General features: G+C 42.7%; 1 long non-coding RNA gene across 2 annotated transcripts in view; it reads right to left on the bottom strand.

Annotated features, from left to right (window-relative positions):
* The window catches only part of LOC144681631 (uncharacterized), a 98,506-nt gene that overhangs the window by 19,997 nt on the left and 65,913 nt on the right, over positions 1 to 12,596 (bottom strand). Inside the window, exon 2 of one of the 2 annotated variants that reach the window (XR_013576815.1) lies at positions 5,766 to 5,946. This is a non-coding gene — a long non-coding RNA (uncharacterized LOC144681631). Of the gene's footprint in view, positions 1 to 5,765; positions 6,041 to 12,596 lie in introns of those variants that run through there. The other variant, XR_013576814.1, reaches the window with a different exon arrangement.

The raw sequence follows: 12,596 nt of genomic DNA, 5'->3' as shown, positions 1-12,596 counted from the left end.
GTCACAGACAGGAAAGGCTGGGTAAGGATAGCAGATTTACTCCCCTGAAGGATTTTAGGGTTTTTACAACAATCTCATGGTTTCATTATTATTGACACTAGCATTTTATTCCAGATTTATTTATTTAATTTAATTTAAATTCCCTCTTTGCTCATGGTGGGGTTTGAACTCAAGTCCCTGGGGCATTCGTCCGGGCCTCTGTGTTTACTAGTCCAGTAACACTGACCATGATGCCATGAACCCACTACTTAGACACCTAAATCCCTTCACTCCTCCCAGTAAAGAGCTTCTCACTGTTAAAAAAAAAATTCTGATTGGTTTTAGCTTTGTCTAAAAGGGATGAACACACACTTCCCTCCATTGGGCTTTATCTGCCCCGTCACTTAATCTGTCAACATTCCTTTGTAACTTCCTGCTCCAATGCACACAATTTCTGTGCATTTTTCCCAGCATGAAGCAAATTGGCAAGGCCAGGCTGCATCAAGTTGATTTGCTGCCCCTGAGGATTTATTTGGAAAGTTGTTGCTGCTTCAGCAATGGTTGATGCTCTTCTTACAGCTGCACTCATCTGCAGCTTGAGCCTGATACAGCTGCTTATGGGACTGGATTCTGCTCTATAAGCTGTAGGTAGGAATTCCTGCAGCAGCACAAAGTATAATCTCAGAGCAAAGCAGCATGTCAGAGAGGAGTTGACCAGCAATACGATCACACAGCACTGAGGCTGCCTTGGGCAAAATAATAGGTGACATCTAATTGGAACACTGGTGCAATATCTCTCTTTGACCTTTCTGCAGCGTTTGAGACAGTCAACCACATCATTTCCTGCATTCCTGCGCACACTGCTGTCTGTTGTCTCGCTTTTTGAAGTTGCCTTTGTTTGGTTCCATTTCTACCCATCTAAATGCAGCCTCTGCTTCTATAACAGAAGTCTTTCTCCTTACAGCTGCACAATCCTTTGTCCCCTCCTCTTCCTCAACTAGAGACTGTCCCTCATTAACCTCATTTGCAAAAACTGAATACCTTCCATGGTAATGTCAGGGTATACTTTTACACCCTTTCTCTCAACGATATGTCAAGCTCTGTGCTGTTAAACTTTCTATCTGATATTAAGTCTTGGGTGACTCACAACTTCCATCAAATGAGTATTCGTAAGATCAAAATCATTACTTTCTGCTGCTGGCCCAAGCTACAATTGCTTGTCATGAACTTCATTCCTCTCCCTGGCCACTTACTTAGGCAGAACCAAACCTTGTGAAACTTTGGTGTCCTGTTCAATCCAGAATATGCTACAAATCACACATCTTGTCAATAATCAAGGACACTTATTTCCAATTTCACAACATTGCCCACCTCTGTCCCTTATCACAACTTTGATTTCTCTAATGCTGAACTCATTGGACTCCTATACTCCAACAGGTCCAAAATTATACAACCCATATTCCATCCTGTATTATTTCCCATTCACCTAACAACTCCATCCGTACTGAACTGCATTGGCTTTTATAGCCCAACAAATCCTTGTCTTTAGATCATGACAGAACCATATCCCTATGAACCTCCTTCAGTGTTGTACCACCTGTGCATCTTGATCCTACAACTCAGCTGTGCATCCTCGCATCCTTTGCCTCACTCATGGTAGCAGACCCAACTCTCTCTGCCTTACTATTAGGAACTAGAGTTCATTTTGAGTAAGTTATATTTGTATTGGTGGGTGTTAGGAATAAGCTATAGCTTAATTTAATTTTTATTTGTGTGTTAGAAAGGTGAAGCCTGGATTTTTGGTTTCATTTCAGAGTGGAGTCAGCAAGTCTAAGGGTTTGTTTGTATACCTGCATTTTAATAAGGTTTAATGACCCTTGAAGTGGTTTAGGGAAGTTCAAACAAAGCAGGGAAAACTGTGCTATTGCCTAGCAACAGGGGGCCCACAGAGACAGAGAAACAGACAGCAGTTTGAATTCAGTTGTTGAGTATGCTCTAAAGTGAAGGGAGCAGTTTAAGTCTCTCTAGCTGGACATACCAGCAGATTGCTAAGGAAAATAAGTAGAAGAATCTTAGATGAGTTGCTCTAAAGTTAAAGAAACAGTGAATGCCGAGTGAGTTCTGGATCTCAAGGGAGACACCAAGTTGTCTGCAGTCTACTAGGAGAGGGAACTGCAGGGAGCAGGTCCTAAAGGAAAAGGTGAAAGATCCCAAGAAGACCTTTGTGTTAAGTCAAAGGACAAGGACAGGAATCTGGAACAAGATCCTGTTCAGTAAAGTTAAAGTAAAGAGCACAGGAAAAGGCTCCAAATTAAAGAGAGAAAGCTGTGAGGAGCAGAATCAAGGCAAAATAGGCTTGCGAGAAGCCAGAAGATCCAAGGAGACAGCCAAAAGTTGGTGACTCCTTTCTATGGGCCTGTGGTGTTCTGCTCACACACATAGAAGCAGTGGTGTTCTCGGAGCTGAGTATTTGGGACAGAGTGCATGGAAGGAGAAGCTTGAATGTACGTGAGGATCCAAGGAAAAGGAACATCAGGAGCAGAGGTTGAAACCCTGGAGTGGATCATTGTGGAAGAGCACCAAGTGAAAGTATTGCTTGAGAGAAGATTCCAAAGTGAGTTCTTCAAGCCTTGTGATGGGAAACCCTCGGGAGAAAGACAATTCAGTGAGACCGGTTGGCTCACAGTGTGACAAGCGTCTGGAGGAGTTGAGGAGAGATCCATAGCATCTGGTTGAGGTGGCATCTGTCACTTGATCTTGGAGTGTGGTGTGTCTGACCACAGGTCATCTATCTGTTTACATTGACTATATACTTACTGTGAACATTAGAGTATAAGATAGATTTTTTGCAACTTGTGTTATTCTTACGAATCTGTTTAATCTGGAAAGGTATGGTTATGGGTGAAGGAGTGTGTAACATCTTTTTCAAGTACATCAGCAGACTCTCTGGGCTGAATTTTCCGTTCGTCGGGCGGGCGGGCGCAGAGCCGATCGCTGCCAGCGATCGGGGCCGCACCGCCATTTTACGTGGGCAGGCCAATTAAGGCCCGCCCAGTGTGACGTCCGCCAGGAAGTGCTATGTGCTCCCGGTGGGTGGGGGGGAATCCCTAAAATCGAGAGTGCGCTCTTTCGAGCATGCGCATGAAAGAGCACACTCATCTTCCTGAGGCTAAGTGCAGCCTCAGGGAGATCACCTCGACTTTTAAAAATATTAAAAAGAGAAAATAAAAATCCCTTACATGTCCCCTCATGTGACAATGTGAGTTGGGACATGTTCATATTTCCATAACAACTTTATTACAATTTTTAAAACCCTACATGAAACTTCATCCCGCCGCTGGTTGAGGTTTCATGTTGCCACCGGGACTCCTGGCCGACCCACCAGCCTTAAGGTTGGACGGGCAGGTCCTTTAATTGCTTAATTGATCTGTCAATGGCCTCAAGTGGCCATTAACAGGTCGGCGGGCGTGCAGCTGATTTTGCTGCGCTCCCACCTTCCTGAAAATTTAAATGGGGCGAGGTGACATCGGGGGTTCCGCCTGACATCATCCCGCGTCATTTTATGCGTCGGCGAGCAGGCCCCACCCCCGCTCGCCAACAGTAAAATCCGGCCCTGTGACTCTGTTGAGTAGCCGCCCTCCACGTTTCTAAGCAAAAAATAAAAGTTGGGATCTGTCAAACCAGGTTCCACCCAGGGATCTTACTTGTCCAGTAGTAACAACAGCTGGGATCATAACAATTACTCTCCTGACTCCCTTCTCTCCCTAAATCCCTCTATTTCTTGTCTAAGTCTCCTATATTTTGGCCAAGCTGTCAAGCTTCCTAATCTCTCCCCCCGACTCAGCATCTGGCCCCTTATTTCTACTTATTTTTTTCTCCACCTCTGTAATGTGCCCTTCTGCTTTTTAACTGTTTCCACTTGGACTAAGGGCTGCTACTTGCAAGTAAAACTGTGGCAGAGCAGTGGGAGGTATTCAAAGATGAAATAGCGAGAGTACAGACCAAACATGTTCCCATAAAGACAGAGGGGGGGGGACCAAGTCTGGAGAACCCTGGATGTCATGGGACATAAAGGTTAGGATTAAGAAAAAAAAGAGAAGCTTATGTCAGATACGAGGGCTCAATACGGCAGAGTCCTTAGAGGAGTAGAAAAAGTGCAGAGGGGAACTTAAAAAGGAAATTAGAAAAGCTAAGACAGTGCATGAGAAAGCATTGGTGGGTAGAATAAAGGAAAACCCAAAGGGATTTTTTAAATATATGAAGAGCATAAGAATAACTAGGGAAAGTGTAAGACCAATTAGGGACCATAGAGGTAATCCGTGTGTGGACCCAGAAGATGCGGGTACAGTCCTCAATGAATACTTTGCGTCCGTCTTCACAATGGAAAAGGACGACACAGATATAGACATCAGGGTGGAGGACTGTGAAATATTAGCGGAAATTAACATAGAGAGAGGAGGTACTAGCAGGTTTAGTGGCCTTAAAAGTGGATAAATCCACAGGCCCAGATGTTTCCCATGTGCCTTCAGAAAAAAGGCACATTTATATAGGACCTTTCACAACTACAGCACATTTCAGTGCTCTTTACAGCTACTTAATTGCTTTTGAAGTGTAGTCACAGTTGAGGAAACTGTGCCAACCAGTTCATGCACCACAAAGCTCCCACAGGCAGGCAGCAATTTGATAATGGCCACATGACCTGTTTTCATTTCTTGTAATATAAGAGTATGATGATGCATGTTTAAAACTTTCCCATCAAGCTTTGTCAATCTCTAGCTTCTTTAATTACAGAAAAGAGCACATTTACACTCCCACCTAGGTGCCATCCAGAGTTCTGTCTGCATCAGCGCAGTTTGTTATTTTATTCTGTGACTCATAACCCCCGCCCCAAGATATTTTCAATAGGACGCAATCGCCCACTGCCTACAGCGGAAATCGAAATTTGATGCACTGAATTTTATTTTCCGGAGAAACGAAACTGTCCTTCTCAGCCACATGTGCCAGGTCTTGGTGAGCGGCAGCTACTGCGGGGACTCTCAGTCTGAGTGTGGGAGCGCCGCACAGCGGCCGCTCGGTTCGGTCCCTGCAAATCCTCGCTGTTCCTGTCTGCAAAGCACCTTGGACTCAATCCCTGCAGCCGAACTAACTCCTGGGTCACACTGGCATCTGGATTTCGGAGTCCCGCGCCGCCTGCCGAAGGTGCCTCGTTAAAGCCAACTATTTAAAGTCTTTAAAAAAAAAGCCCAACTTTTCTAGTGCTGGAAAACAACTAACGATAGCGGGCTGCAAACAAGCACCAGTACCACAGGGCTCAACCACCAAACCCTACTTCCATTTATCATGTGCGATTCTTTCCTGACTGTCCTTCATGTTATATTCAATTAGAATTGTACCCAGAAACATTGCAGTGAGCACAAGGATAAGACTTTCTCGAACACCTTAGAGATGGAAAGTAAGAGCAGGAATCAATTAGTTACACGGATGCCAAATGTCAATTATTGTGCTTAAACTGAGTTAGCTGGACGAGGTAATGGTTTTCAGATTGTAAATTCCCTTAACTGCATTTCAGTATGTCTGATTTGCAGTGCTGAGACCGGAAAGCTTAATGTAATAAAGCGGGTAAATTAATTAAAGAAATCTAACAGTTTGAACAAAATGCCAAGTTTATCTAGAAACTGCTGTTTCTCTTTTTTTTTATTGTGCTATTAAACAAGCATGAGCTCTCTAATCACGTGTGAACAAATCACAAAGGGAATAATATACAAGGCAATCAACGGCAAAATTACCCAAAAAGTTTGATCAAGGAATCTTTTCTGGAACAAGAGTGCGCCGAAGAAAATTATCCATTCTGAGTGAAACAGTTAAGTTGAATTCGCTGCGTGGACTTCAAACACTTCAGGAAAAATTTACTCTTTAACGATCCACCAGCAGATCACCCAAAATTTCCATTTATCAAAGGAAATGTGCCTATTCCGGGTAGAAAGGGAAACCAGCAGTAATAGAAGAGAGGTGACTAAAATCATGACCGAAGAAGAAATGGTGATAGCAATGTGTGTGTGTGTGTTGGGGGAGTTCCAAAAAGCAAGGCTAAGGTTGCTGAAGAATCTGTTACCAACAGTGGAACAGGAAGGGGGGGTGAGGGGATGTACAGGAGGTGAAAGGTCTTGATTTCAATTGATAACATTGGTATATTTAAAATTAAGCCCCACACAGGCTGAAAAGAACTTGCCCAACTGTCAACAGAACCTGGGGGAGGTTTGTAAAGCATTGACAATCATGAGGATGTCACTGGGAAGATGCCAACAGACTGGAAGTGGGCCAATTTTGATATTCAGTTCGGGGAATGAAACAGGCCCAGACAGCTACACACCATTCGTCCTGCTTCAATTCCAAGTAAAATAATGGAATTAATTATTAGGAGTAAATTTGAGGAATATCAGAGTGACAATCTAGTAAACAATGGCTCTTCTAGAACATAAGAACATGAGAACTAGGAGCAGGAGTAGGCAATTCAGCCCCTCGAGCCTGCCCCACCATTCATTACGATCATGGCTGATCTCATTAAGGCTTCAACTCCAATTTCCCACCCTCTCCCCATAACCTTGCAACCCATTACTAATTAAAAATGTCTATCTCCTCCTCCTTAAATTTATTCAGCGTCCCGGCAACCACTGCACTCTGGGGTAGTGAATTCCACAGATTCACGACCCTTTGAGAAAAGTAATTCCTCCTCATCTCAGATTTAAATCTACCACCCTTAGCCTAAAACTACGGCCTCTCATTCTAGAATACCCCACAAGGGGAAACATCCACTCCTCGTCTAATTTGTCTATCCCCTTTAACATCTTATATACCTTAATTAGATCTCCTCTCATCCTTCTAAACTCCAGCGAGTATAGGCCTAAACTGCTCAATCTCTCCTCTTAAGACAAGCCCCGCATCTCAGGAATCAATCCAGTGAACCTCCACTGAACCGCCTCCAATGCAACTACATCCTTCTTCAAAGGGGACCAAAACTGTGCACAGTACTCCAGGTGCAGTCTCACCAATGCCTTGTACAGTTGCAACAACACTTCCCTATTTTTATACCCTATTCCTTTAGCAATAAATGCCAAAATTCCATTTGCCTTCTTTATTACCTTCTGTACCTGCATAATAGCTTTCAGCGATTCATGCACGAGGACACCCAGATCCCTCTGCACTGAAGCACTCTGAAGTTTCTCTCCATTTAAATAATAAGTCACCTTTTTATTCTTCCAACCAAAATGGATAACCTCACACCTATCTACGTTAAATTCCATCTGCCAAATTTTGGCCCATTCACCTAACCTGTCCATATCCATTTGTAAATTTCTTATTTCTTCTTTGCAACTTACTTTCCCACCTATTTTGGTGTCATCTGCAAATTTAGCTATAGTACCTTCTATCCCTGAATCCAAGTCATTAATATAGATTGTAAATAGTTGGCGCCCAAGGACCGAACCCTGTGGCACCCCACTAGTTACAGCTTGCCATCCAGAAAAAGACCCATTTACCCCGACTCTCTGCTTTCTGTTGATTAGCCAATCCTCTATCCAAGCTAATATATTACCCCTAACTCCGTGTGATCTTATCTTGTGTATTAATCTTTTATGTGGCACCTTATGAAAGGCCTTCTGGATGTCCAGATATACTACATCTACAGGATCCCCATTATCCACTTTGCTTGTCACATCTTCAAAGAACTCTAGCAAATTAGTCAAACACGATTTACTCTTCATAAAACCATGCTAATTATGATGGATTGCATTTTGACTTTCTAAATGCCCTATTAATACTTCCTTAATAATGGATTCCAACAATTTCCCAATGACAGACGTTAAACTAACTGGCCAATAGTTTTCTACTTTCTGCCTCCCCGCCTTTTTGAATAAGGGTGTTATATTACCATTTTTCCAATCCACTGGAACCTTTCCAGAATCCAGGGAATTTTGGAATATTATAGCCAATGCATCCACTATCTCTGCTGCAACTTCGTTTAAGACCCTGGGATGTAGGCCATCAGGTCCTGGGGACTTGTCACCCTTTAATCCCAATAGTTTGCTCAGTACTTTTTCTCTAGTGATGGTGATTGTTCTAAGTTCCTCCTTCTCTATATCCTCTGCACTACCTGTTATTATTGGGATGGTACTAGTGTCCTCCACTGTGAAAACTGAGGCAAAATATTGATTAAGCGCCTCTGCCATTCTGACACCCTCCACCACTTTAACAGTTTCTTGGCCTGACCTGTATCCTTTTCACAATCAACATCCAGTCCCTCGACATCTCCATCTCTCACTAGGACAGTCTGTGTGCCCTCCACTTCATCCCTGAGTTGAGGAGCAACTAGTCCCTATCCAGCATCCACTCTCCTCTGCCTGGCTCAATTTATTCTTACATTGAACACCTTACTCTTATGACTCCACTCACTTGCTTCAACTAATGTGTTGCAATGCGAACCCATATGAGTCCTTTCTATGCATACCTTTTCATGTCTTTGCTATAGTCTACTCACGTGCCCTCCATCTCTTTCTCTGAATGGCTGGATTAGTGTGTTTTCTCAATACCAATACTCAATACCAGCTTCAACAATTTCGGATCCAGAACCTTTGCCCGTTATTTTCAGATAGCAGGAGCTGGTAACGATTCTGCTGTCCATCAAATCATTCCTGCCTTCCACCCTATCATGCATGTTCCTCCCATCTCATCTTACCCTGCCTCTGCACTTGTTTAAAACCTGTTACATCTGTAACATTTTCCAGTTCTGATGAACAGTCAGCAGCCGGAAATGTTAACGCAGTTTCTCTCTTCACAGAAACCTTCTGACTTGCTGAATAGGTCCAATATTTTCTGTTTATATTTCAGATTTGCAGCATCTGCACTATTTTGCCTTTGTAAGCAACAGTCATCATGGATTCAGAAGGGGATGATCATAGCTGGCCAACCTTGTGGAAATGACCTCTAGTGGAATGCATGTTACGCACCAAAATCAGCAAAAAGCAGGTCCCTAGTACCAAGAAATAAATGTGAATGGCAGGTTAGGCATGATATCCAATGCCAGGAAACCAAAACCACACTGATTGCACTGCCCAGTTGGCAGGTGAGCAGTAACAGAAAGGGTAGATAGGAAGACCGATACTGAGCTCAGGTACGTCCACCACTCCCTGTGGTAGTGAGTTTCACGTTCTTAGCACTCTTATGGTAAAGAAGTTCCTTCAGAATTTCCTATTGGATTCCTTGGTGACTATCTTACATTGATGGCCTTTAGTTATGCTGTTTCCCACAAGAGGCAACATTAAAGCAGCACTTCCCAAATTATTTTCCAATATAACCATTTTAACACTAAAATTAACGTGAGCAGACACCAAAACAAAAATAGCAGGAAAGCAGCAATGTAATATGCAGTATATAATTATTAAAGTTCATTATAGGTCAACATATATCTTAAATGTGAAAACCTGTGTTTCTAAAATACTTTGCTGTTTTATTTACTCACCAGTCCATTACTTCATCTGAGCCACTCCAGCTCATGGAACTTGGCCAGTTCGAGGGCCTTGAGGTGGCTGATGTTGGAACCCAGGTCAGTCCACATGGTGGGCTCAGAAAAACTTAGCTACAGAGTTCATGGTCGGGGCCAGGCTTCGAGACTCAGTGAAGCAGCCATGGCAGGACCCAGGGCCTGGAGAGATGAGCAGGGCAAGGACAGATCCCACCTGGGCCTCAGTGCTGGTGTAGGGCGTGGTCTCAGAGGAGGGGGAACTTGTGACTCCATTTGCTGTTTCTGTGACCCCCCAACTGGCTCATGACCCAGTTTGGGAACTGCTGCATTAAAGGGTCTGGGTGAGAGATATACACTTAGCCACCTGAAACCAGCCTCATTTTAAAATTACATGGGAATGTAATTTACTCTTCTGTATCACACCTCAACTCAAAATAAGTTTACCCTTGGGTAATAAAATTCTGCCTTGAAAGCTCCAATGGTCTCAGCATCCAGCCATTTGTAGGAAAGGGAGATCCAAATTTCTACTATCCTTTGTGTGAAACTGTTATTCCTGATTTAACTCCTTTTATTACTTAGTACAAATCAAAGAAAGAAAGAAATTCACAGCATGGCTGCAATGTTTTCTTTGTAATGATAGTCAGAATAGCAATCTTAGGAAGAACTGGAGTTTGGAGTCAGTCATTCTAGAGTTAAACTCAACCAGGTTTAAAATATTTTTAGCTGGTGCCCCATGTTTTGGCCCTTCGCTGTGTTTACTTGGTCACACTCCTAACAAAATACTTCATGGCCTATAACCAAAGTATGCTTTTGTCCTAGTTTCTAGTCTGTAGCAGTCTTTCTTGTTAAAAGCTGTCACAACATCATTTCACTAGTTATCTCAGCAGCTGTTTATCCATATCTAGACTCCTCTGCTCCACTCCCCTCCTGCTATTTACCGCTTTTGGATCAGGTGGCTAAACTACTTCAAGTTATTAGCTAGGATCTACTTCTGCCCAATGCCTGGCCTGTTCCAGCTTACTTACCCAACATAAATAAAACCACTAATTTCTTCACATTCTAAAATGGATGACATTCTAACATCAAACCCAGTAATACAAATCATGTTCGCTTAAGGCCTAGTCCAGACAAATCTGGATTGAAGATTCATACAATACAGATCACACATACTTTAACCCCAATGCAAACAAATAATCTTCAAGAGAACATGCATTTTCTGTCACCACTTATGCACTTTGGCAAGTATTTTATTCTCGTAATCTTAAATCTGACTGCAAGATTATTTCACTCCAAACCATCCCAATTACTAGCACAGTAATTCAAATTTCATTGGTTGTCACTAATTTGCAAAACAACATACTGTACAAATTTTAAAAATTCTTTCATGGCATGTAGGTAGCACTGGCAAGACCAACATTTGTTGCCCATCCCTAATTGCCCTTGAGGTGGTGGTGGTGAGCTGCCTTATTGAACTGCTACAGTCCATCTGGTATGGATACCCCCCTCAGTGTTGTTAGGGAGTTCTAGGATTTTGGTTGAGCAACAGTGAAGGAACGGTGATATCGTTCCAAGTCAGGATAGCGTGTGGCCTGAAGACAAACTTTCAGGTGATAGCGTTCCCATGCCTCTGCTGTCATAGTCCTTCCATTGGTAGAGACGAGGGTTTGGAAGGTGCCATTGTATGAGTTGCATCTCTGCTGCCAATGTGTTGGTGGTGGAGGAAGTGAGTTTCTAGGTTGGTGCTGGGGAGATGAACCAGTAGACTGTTTTGTACTGGATGTTTGTTGAGCTTTTTGAGTGTTGTTTGAGCTTTCATCCAGGCAAGTGGAGAGTATCCTGTCACACTCCTGACTGGTGCCTTATAGATGGTGGAGAAGCTTTGAGGAGTCAGGAGGTGAGTTACTCGCTACAGAATTCAGGCTCTGACCTGCTCTTGCACTTCCTCGAAAACTGTGGATTAAAAATTTATGAACCACCTGATCTTTGATGTGTGCCTAATTTGCAGCTTCTTTTAAAATGAGATTCAGGACATTCTACAATATACCACTGAATGATTATCACTACACTGCTTCAGAACATGCATTCACCCAAAAAATCAAACTTAAAATCAGTCAAGTTATACAAAGCAATGACTCGTGACATCACTCATTTTACAAGATTTCACTTCTTAAAACTTTTACTGCATCAGACCAACCAAGGTCAACATAATCAGCCATTAACATGCAAAGGATATTTCAAATAAAAAAGTAAATTTCGATTTAAGTAGCCGATACAACAAAGGTACACCTCACGTAGTTACAAGAACTCTCATTACTTCCTTCACAAATATGGCACCACGACAGTCTTTCCAACTTGGCCTCCATTATGTAGGATCTCTCACTTCTCACTCAATCATTTTGGCCCTTGAGTCACATTCACCAGCAGCCATATTCCATTCAAAGTCTCTGGTCATAGTTAACACTGATACAGCATACATCCATTCAACTTCTTTCACACAGGTCACGACAGTTCTGCGAGTAGCCATCCAGAGTTCCTTTTTAAAATCAACCAACACATCCAGCTCACGGTCTGGTTCTCTGATACGAATACTCAGCTTGCTCATTCACACATGGTCTCACCAAGAGCACCTGGAGTTGTATTTTCTTCTTACTGCAAAACAGAAAACTAGTCTATTTGTAGATGAAAGCAAAATACTGCAGATGCTGGAAATCGGAAACAAAAACGGAAAATTCTTCAGTCATACGGACTCAAAACATTAACTCTTGTTTCTCTCTCTACTGATGCTGCTAGACCTGTTGAGTTTTTCCCAGCATATTGTTTTTTTGTAGTCTATTTGTAGAGTTCGGCTTGTTCCCCTCACATGAATTTTGTGCTCTAACTGCTTGCCACAGACAGACTGGAACCAGACATCACTGCAATTTGCTTTCTATTTACTTTCTGCAACCTCATGTCACATGGACATTTCTTGTAACCTAATGTCATAGCCAGGAAACCAATTACCCCCTTTCAGAATACTCCCCAGTTTCGTTTTGGTCTTAAAGAGGACATTGCACAAAAAGTATATGGTTCATTGCACTTATCTCCAAATATTGCAGCACTG

Source organism: Cetorhinus maximus, chromosome 6, assembly GCF_964194155.1.
Source record: "Cetorhinus maximus chromosome 6, sCetMax3.hap1.1, whole genome shotgun sequence".
Taxonomy (NCBI): Eukaryota; Metazoa; Chordata; class Chondrichthyes; order Lamniformes; family Cetorhinidae; genus Cetorhinus; species Cetorhinus maximus.
This window is presented reverse-complemented; position numbering and strand designations above follow the sequence as displayed.